Source organism: Panicum virgatum, chromosome 6N (assembly GCF_016808335.1).
Source record: "Panicum virgatum strain AP13 chromosome 6N, P.virgatum_v5, whole genome shotgun sequence".
NCBI classification, from domain to species: Eukaryota; Viridiplantae; Streptophyta; class Magnoliopsida; order Poales; family Poaceae; genus Panicum; species Panicum virgatum.
Window position 1 is genome coordinate 18511375 of NC_053150.1, and position 9429 is coordinate 18520803.

Genomic DNA, 9429 nt, shown 5'->3' on the forward strand with positions numbered 1-9429 from the left:
CGTGCCATCAAGATGCTCGACATCCTCAACGCTGCGACCCCTCCACCCACCAACACTGCCGCAGCTCCCTCTCCTCCCAAGACAAGCCGGTGAGTCCCCAAGAAAACACCTGACTTTCATGTCCTCTGTATGGGTTCCTGCCCTTTGTTAGCTAAAGTTGTGGACTTTTTGAGGAATTTTGAGTACTCTATCCTGCCTGTGATGAGTGAATTATCAACCGTGCGGTGTGATCGTGCGCTTGGTCTTTGGATTGCAGGTACACGGGCGTCGAGTGTCGACGGAGAGTTGCCGTGGACGAGCTCAGGCCGGGCGGCAGCAGTGGCGTCCACTCCTGGATCGAGGGCGCAAGCGGTGATGGAAGGCGGGTTTCTTGGTTTGTGGCACAAAACCAAGCAGGAGGACGACGGTTGAAGACGCCAAGTCGTGGAGGCACAGGCGTCGGTTGCGGGACTGGCGGAGGCAACGGGCGTCGACGGCGTCTAGGGCCTCGCTGCGGGCGAGGAGGTGACGGTCGTCGGGCGGCGTCTAGGGCCGTCAGAAGGCCGAGGTGGGAATGGTGTCTAGGGCCACGGCGTGGAGGCGGGAATCTTCCCGCGCGTGGAGTTTTGGCAGTTTTCTCAAAACCGGCCATCTACACGGGTTTCACGGATCTTCCAAAACCGTCGACCAGATCTTCATCAAGATGACGGCATCGTGGAGAAGACTTCGTTCCGAAGAAAGAACCTCAGCCGTCAGATGAGATCGTGTACAGGGGGATTCTGCAGACCAACCGGTCTGACCGGTCCCTGGCACCGGTCTGACCGGTCTAACCAACCGTTCTGACCGGCCCATGGAACCGGTCTGACCGGTCTCTGCGGGTATAAATACCCCTTCACTTGTATTAGGTTAGTGCGGCTTTTGTATCTCATCCGTGGACTGCTTGTTCCTCCAGGCCGCCGCCCCTGTGTCTCTCTCCCCCCGTTCTTCTCTTTAGAATAGGATTTGCTTATGGATTCGTGAGACTTTGTATTAGATTTGGTTGGGAAAGGGGGCCCTATCCTCCTTGTGCCCTCTGGGCTTTTGAATCAATCAAATCCCGTCTCTCTTGTGCTCTTTTGTGATAGATTTTCATTTTGTTTTTGATGCACATGATCGCGACGGTTCGTAGAGCTCTTTGTAGTGATTCTCGTGCCCCTATCTTCATGCCAAACCCTCTGGAATCACGAGTTCCTACGAATTGAAGTTTTTGAGTTCTTGAGAAAACCCCAATCCTTCTTGATCTTCCCTCAAATTCTCAAGTTTCATTGATCTTTTGGGAAAGATCTCTTGGGGATATGTTCGCAGGTTAGTTGCGGAGGTATCCTCCAAGTTTCACTGGATTTGGACTTCGTTTGGTCGAGATCCCTCTTTTGAAGTCTTGTTCACGGGTTTTTTCTGGGTGGCACCGGTCAGACCGGACGACAAGACCGGTCAGACCGGTCCGTTGCACCGGTCAGACTGGTCCAGGCAGTCGAGTTCTGCAATTTGCATCGTATTGACTCTTTTGCTTCCGTGCAGCTTCCTAGGGCTTTTCGCTGGAGATAGCTTATCCATAGCTACTCTATCATATCCTAGGTTTGAGGGCTTGTGATGATTTTTGGGATATATGCCGACGGATCGATTTCGAAAGAAATTTTGATCGGCTCCCTTTCACCCCCCCTCTGGTCGCCGGCTTCGGTCCCTCAATTGTTATCAGAGCTTGGTTGATGTTTTCAGTACCTTAACCGGTTCGAAAACAACTTGGAGACCATGGCGAGTCTTGGTAAGATCCCTATGTTTGCCGGCGAGGACTATGCTTATTGGAAGGTGCGTATGCGAGCCTTCTTGCAAAGCATGGGAGCCGAGGTTTAGGAGATCACCAAGAACCAGGCTTACGAGGTGCTAGCCATTCGGACCACACCTCTTCAAGTGTCCGAGCACGAGGCTAACGCCAAGGCTGTCGATGCCTTGTTCGCTGGCGTTTCTCGTGTGGAGTTCTCACGCGTCCAAGGTTTTCAGGAAGCCCACAAAGTTTGGACGTGTCTTGAGAACTACCACGAGGGCACACCTCAGGTGAAGGCCAGACTGTTCGAGACTCACTGGCATGAATACGAGAATTTCACATAGGGGCCGGGTGAGAGCATTGGCGACATGTTCAGTCGGTTTCAATCGATTGTGAACAAAGTCAATGCGAACAGATCTACTGATGCCCTTGAGTACACAGAGCATGAGAAGGCCCTCCAAGCTGCTCTACGCACTTGACCGCTCTGTGTGGGATCTCAAGGTGAACACGATCATTGAGTCTGCTGGCTATGAGACTCTGACCGTGAACGAGCTTTTCAGCAAGCTCAAGGCCACGGAGGTGGATAACCAGACACGAGCCAAGCTCAATGGTGCCCCTCCTTCCAAGAGCATCGCTCTTGTGACTGGCCCAGGTGGATAGAGCTCTAACGCTAACTCTGCTCTTGGCTTTTCTCTTGCCTCTTTGCCTTCTGTCACAGATGAGCAGCTAGAGACGCTGGGCGACGACGACTTGTGCCTCCTCATCAGCAAGTTCCAGCACGTCTACCACAACAGGCAGAGGAAGAAGAATCCTGGGTGCTACAACTGCGGCGAGTTGAACCACTTCATCGCCGATTGCCCCAAGAAGTCCGGCGGTGGCCAGAACAACCACTTCGACTACTACTGCCACCGCGACCGCGACGAGGGAGGCTCCAACAAGGAGCGTCGGCGCCACAAGCACCGCAGTCGTGACTGGGGAGGACGCTTCGACAAGGAGTCGCTCAAGAAGCGCTTCCAGTACAAGGCCAAGAAGCGGGAGAAGGCCTTCTTGGTGCAGCTCAGCGATCTCGACAAGAGCTCCGACACCGACCGCTCTTCTTCACCGACCTCTAATGACGACGACAAGAAGAAGAAGAAGCGGGACAAGGAAGCCACCGGCTTCATCGGCCTGTGCTTGGCGGCAGGTCGGTGCAAGGGTTTCTGCACCATGGCGGGCGAAGCTGATGGTGCTCGTGCGTCTTCGGGTGGACATGCAACACCGACGCACGTCGACTCTTCTCCTGGATCCGAGAGCGATTCAGAGGTAAACTCCACAATCGACCTGCTTGACACGGAGGTTAGGGAGTTGTATGCCGCTCTCGACAACCAGAAGAGACTGCTTAAGGAAGCAGCTAGAGAGCGTAGAAAGCTTAGGGCTGAGCTGGCTTGTGCTAGGGAGAAATCTGGTGAGGATGAGTGCGATGGCTGCATATCTCACATGAACGATCTTGTTGCTCTCCGTGCCAAGCATGATGAGAACGTTGCGAACTTAGATGTTGCTAAGACTTCGCTTGCTAACGTGTCTCATGAGCTCGCTAAGGCCAAGCATGAACTTGAACTGGTTAAGGACGCTCCCATTGTTAGTGATGTGCTTGAATGTGATGAGTGTCCTATCTTTAAGGCTGATCTAGCTTCTTTACAGTCAAAGTTTGCTACTGTTGTGTGTGAACTAGAGGAGCTTAGGTCTAGGCCTGTTCTGCTTGGTGTTTGTAGGCTTTGTCCCACGCTTAGGTCGGAGCTAGATGAGAAGAACGCCTTGGTTAAGTCTTTAGGGAAGACTAAGGTAGTGGAGTCTAGCCCACCTATTGACTGCTCTGTTTGCCCTGGTTTGATCTCTGATTTGGATAATCTTGCGGTAGAGAAAGCCAATTTGGAGAATGAGAATACCTATCTTAGGGCAATTCTTAGTTGGGTTTCTGCTAGTGAGCCGCAGTTGGGCATGATGATTAAGCAGTTCACGCATGGTGATGGTTTTGGGGTCAGTTACACCTACATGAAGTCAGACTTTGACAGGTTGTATGGTAAGATCGGCAAGGCTGCTGGAGTTCAGAGTGCTCTAAACATTGCTAGTTTGAGCACGCAGCCTTCGCTTGTTGACCCCGTGGATGGTGTGCTGAAAGAACCACAAAAAGCACCTTCACAGAAGCAGGTTTGGGTTCCAAAGCCCAATGAGCTGAGGAATCCCCTCGACACGCTCCCTGCTACCGCAGCTCAAGTTGCCCAGAAGAAGAGCGCTGCTCCTCCCCGTCCGCAGGCTAGGCCTCCACCTCCTAAGAGAGAGGTGAGGTACCACTACGAGTACTGTGACAGAGAGGGTCACCTAGAGGAGTTTTGCTTCAGGAGGAAGTGGGCTGTGAGGTGTGAGCAGGAGAGACGGAACGCGGACATGTACTCTGCTCGTGTGCATGGTCCTCCTCGGCGTAGTGGTCGGCATGATGCTAGGGCGCGCCGTGTAGATGGAGGTCAGGGAGACGGTGGTGCTTACCGTGCTCCAGCAGGTGGTCGCTTTGCCGGTCATGCTCCTGGTCATTTTCAGTACAGCTTTGGACCACGGGACCGAGGCTTTGGAGGAGGTTTCGAGGCACCACGCTTTCCTCGCGGTGGTGTTCGTCAGTCACGCGGTAGACGGGACGGGGGATACGCTTTGCCTGGTTTTGCTAACCCTTCTATAGAGCAAATGGCTCGACACTGTTTTGCTTCTCACTTTGCTACCCCCAGTCTTAAGACATTTGCTCACCCTTTGTCTCACTACTGATGTGCAGGTTGGAGGCTTGGAGAACATGTGGATCATGGACTCCGGTTGTTCGCGCCACATGACCGGAAATGACAAATGGTTCTCCAGCCTCACCCCGATGCGCTCAAAGGAGTACATTGTGTTCGGGGATAATGGAAGAGGAAAGGTACGTGGACTTGGGGCTGTTCGAGTTTCTGATCGCTTTACCTTGAGAGATGTTGCTTTGGTTTCGAACCTTGTGTTCAATTTGCTTTCTGTTTCGCAACTTCTTGATGAGGGGTTTGAGGTTCGCTTAAGGAGGGCTGTTCGCGTGTTCTTGATTCCAGAGGAGATTTGGTTTGCAGGATTACACATCGCGATCGGTTTTTCTTGGTTGACTTCTCTGGAACTCCTCTTGGCCCTTCTCGTTGCTTGTTGGCTGGTCCTTCTTCTGATCTGTGGAAGTGGTATAGGAGACTTGGACATTTGAGCTTTGATCTGTTGTCGAGACTGAGCTCACTTGGCCTGATCCGAGGAATGCCCAAATTGAAGTTTGAAAAGGACCCTGTTTGCCATCCGTGTCGCCACGGGAAGATGATTGCCGCTTCTCATACGCCTGTTAATCAGGTGATGACCGCTCACCCTAGAGAGTTGCTACATATGGAAACAGTAGGTCCATCTCGGGTGATGTCTGTTGGTGGGAAGTGGTACGTTCTTGTGATCGTGGACGATTTTTCTCGCTATTCTTGGGTCTTTTTCATGAGAACCAAGGATGAGGCTTTCGACTTTGTTCGAGACTTGATCTTGAGGTTGAAAAATGAGATACCTCAGGCCATGCAAGCGATTCGCAGTGATAATGGCACAGAATTCAAAAACGCTCGTTTTGACACCTTTTGCAGTGATCAAGGGCTTGAACACCAGTATTCTTTTCCCTACACTCCACAGCAGAATGGAGTTGTAGAGCGGAAGAATCGGACGCTGGTTGAGATGGCGAGGATGATGCTCGATGAGCATAGGACTCCTCGCAAATACTGGGCTGAGGCGGTTAATACCTCTTGTTACGTGTCCAACCGTATTTTCTTGTGTGCTTTCATGCACAGGACCTCTTATGAGTTGTGATTTGGACGCCAGCCCCGTGTTGACCATCTCAGAGTTTTCGGTTGCCGGTGCTTTGTGCTGAAAGAGGGAAATCTTGATAAGTTTGAGTCTCGCTCGTCTGACGGCATTTTTCTCGGTTATGCTTCTCACTCCAGACTTACCGTGTGCTGATTATTGATACTAACATCGTCAGAGAGACTTGTGAGGTCACTTTCGACGAGACTGCACCGTGCAATTCTTCTGTCTTTGAAGTTGCAGGAGATGATGAGCTCGGTACCTCCATCTTTGAAGATGAGGAGGAAGAAGCTGCAGAGGGCGACACTAAGGCTACCACGCGTGCTGTGGACCCAGCCGTCTCTGCCACGAGCTCGGACGATGACGACGGCCCCGACCCGACTACGTCTACTTCCTAGGGGCCGATCGAGCAGGTGACTCAGGCTTCACCAGTTACACCTGAGGAGACACCAGAGTTGGTTGAGGAGGAGGCGACTTCAACGCTGGAAGCACCTCGACACATTCAGCATCGTCATCCACCTCAACATATGTTAGGTGATCTCAACGACCGAGTCACCAGGTCCAAGGTAACAAGTACCGCTGGCTTTGCTCATTCAGCATTTGTTGTCTCTTTTGAGTCCAAGGATATTGGACACGCTCTTTCTAATTCTAATTGGGCCAATGCCATGCATGAGGAACTTGAAAATTTTGAAAGAAACCAAGTTTGGGTTTTAGTCGAGCCTCCACCTGCTTGTAATCCCATCGGAACGAAGTGGGTTTTCAAAAACAAGCAGGGTGAGGATGGGTTGGTTGTTCGAAACAAGGCTCGTCTTGTTGCCCAGGGATTTTGCCAAAAAGAGGGTATTGATTTTGAGGAGACTTTTGGCCTTGTTGCTCGTTTGGAAGCTATACGAATATTTATTGCATTTGCTGCTTCCAAGGGTTTTAAAGTTTTCCAAATGGATGTGAAATCTGCCTTCTTAAATGGTTTTATCGAAGAAGAGGTTTATGTGAAACAACCCCCTGGTTTCAAAAATCCCAAGTTTCCAAACCATGTTTATAAACTTCAGAAAGCTCTTTACGGTTTGAAACAGGCGCCCAGAGCTTGGTATGATAGACTGAAAACTTTTTTGCTGGCTCAGGGCTTTAAAATGGGATGCGTGGATAAAACTTTATTCCTCATGCGGTCTGGCACTGATTTTCTATTAGTTCAGATATACGTGGATGATATTATCTTTGGTGGCTCTTCTCACGCTTTTGTCTCCAAGTTTTCTAAGCAGATGTCCAGGGAGTTCGAGATGAGCATGATGGGTGAGTTGCAGTTCTTCCTCGAGCTGCAGATCAAGCAAACTTCCCAGGGCACGTTCGTCCATCAAGCCAAGTACACCAGAGACTTGCTGCGGAAATTCGACATGAGTGACTTGTCTCCTCAGCCGACTCCTATCAGCACATCGACGACGCTTGATGAGGACATGGATGGCGAGGCGGTGGACCAGAAGGAGTACAGGAGCATGATCGGCTCCCTCCTGTACCTGACGGCGACGCGGCCGGACATTCAGTTCGGCATCTGCCTCTGCGCGCGGTACCAGGCTTCTCCGCGCACCTCCCACAGGCAGGTGGTGAAATGCATCTTCAGGTATCTGAAATTCACCCCTGAATTTGGTCTTTGGTACTCTGCGGATTCTTCTCTGGTTTTGGTGGGCTTTTCTGATGCCGATTTCGGTGGGTGTCGGTTGGATTGCAAGTCGACATCCGGCACTTGTTAATTTCTCGGTACATCTTTGGTGTCTTGGTCCTCTCGCAAGCTGGCTAGTGTAGCGCTTTCTTCCACAGAAGCTGAGTATGTTGCCGCTGCTAGCTGCTGCTCCCAGATACTTTGAATGAAACAAACCTTGCAGGATTATGGTTTGAGTTTTAGTAGGGTTCCCATCTTTGTAGACAACATGTCCGCTCTTAGCATTGCAAAGAACCCTGTCCTACACTCCAGAACCAAACACATAGATATCTGGTTCCATTTCCTGCGAGACAATCATGAGAGAGGCCACATAGACTTGATCCATGTCCCTTCAGAGAGGCAAACTGCAGATATCCTAACCAAACCACTTGAGCAGGACACCTTTGCTCGCTTGCGAGGGGAGCTTGGGGTTTGTTACCCCTTTTGATCGCTGACCTTTCTTTGGTTAGCTTTGCAGGTTGTTTTTTCTTCTCTTCGTTTTCTAGGTTTGGTAGTTGCATTGTGCATATGCATTGTACAAGTTTGCATTTTGCATTGCCTCACTTGCACTAGCATTCTTGTATACATTACTATGATCTTCTAGTGCCTGCTAGTGTGAGTTGATAAATTTGATCATATATAGCTTGCTCCACTGTGTATATGACATCATCTGAGTTAAGCTATTTTGATTTGAAAATCTGAAAACATGATCACTCTATCTTGCCTACTAGCATGTTAGGGCTTGTTGATATGCTTTGCTATCTTATTCATGCTAGTGTAGCCTTTCGTTCCGCAATTCATACTTGAAATGATCTAAATTTGATAAAATTGCTTGAACTACTTGAAATGGATTGAAAAGATTCAGGTGGGATTGCTTGTCGCACTGATCGAGTTTTCGGGACGGCTCACTTTGCACTTGTGAGAACCCGGGCAAGGCTGTGCATGACTGAAACGAGTGTCTTAAGCTTCTGATTGTCTTTGGCATATGCTTGGCCTCGTTGTTAAGTAAAGCATGACAAGCTTTCAACCCCTGGTATTAAGAATTGCTTGATATAATTCGATTGAAAAATGAATGTTTGCAACATGTTTTGGCTGGTTTTGCTCACCTGTATGAGTATGATTAGCACTGCTTTCCTTTCCCTACTTGTTAGTGCTAGATCATGGGTGATGATTTTATTTCTCCTAAACTAAACTTGCCTAGCTCTAGACTGATCTGATATACCTTGTTGAGCTAGATGCAGGTCTTGTTTATGGATGCACACGTGCTTGTGACTAGATGTTGCTCATATCCTTGTATCCCTGAATGCTTTCACTTACACCTCCTGCATTACATTTATTACATAACATCTGTTCAGGGGGAGTCACAGTTTCAGGGGGAGGTTTATTCATATTTTAGGCTTGATGTGTGCATGTGCCAACAAGGGGGAGAGTTTTTGGGAGAAGTGATCGAACAAGGGGGAGACTTGTTTGATTTTTAAAAAACTTGTTGTGCACAGGGCTTTGAGAGTGCATCATTTTGGGAGAGTTGCACTTGTGAGAGGGAAAAGCTTTGCTTGGGGAGTGTCTGCTTTGTTTCTGGCTCCTGGTTTTCTTCGTTTTCCTTCCATTTCCAGCATGACTGTGTCGAGCGTTACCTCTGTCTTTGAGGAGTCATGTTTTGGCTTTTGATCGATTGTGTCGAGCTGTTTCCCTTGTCTTAGGGAATTGATCTGTGCTTGAGTAAGTGACTATTCAAGACTTTCTGAGCTTTTTGTCACATGCTTGAGTTCTTCACTTTCTGCTTCTATTTTATCACTATTCTGGGTTCTGGTGGTGTGTTGACAATGCACTCATCAAGGGGGAGATCGTGCCTGTGATGAGTGAATTGTCAACCGTGCGGTGTGATCGTGCGCTTGGTCTTTGAATTGCAGGTATACGGGCGTCGAGTGTCGACGGAGAGTTGCCGTGGAGGAGCTCAGGCTGGGCGGCAGCTATGGCGTCCACTCCTGGATCGAGGGCGCAAGCGGCGACGGAAGGCGGGTTTCTTGGTTTGCGCCACAAAACCAAGCAGGCGGACGGCGGTTGAAGACGCCAAGTCGTGGAGGCACGGGTG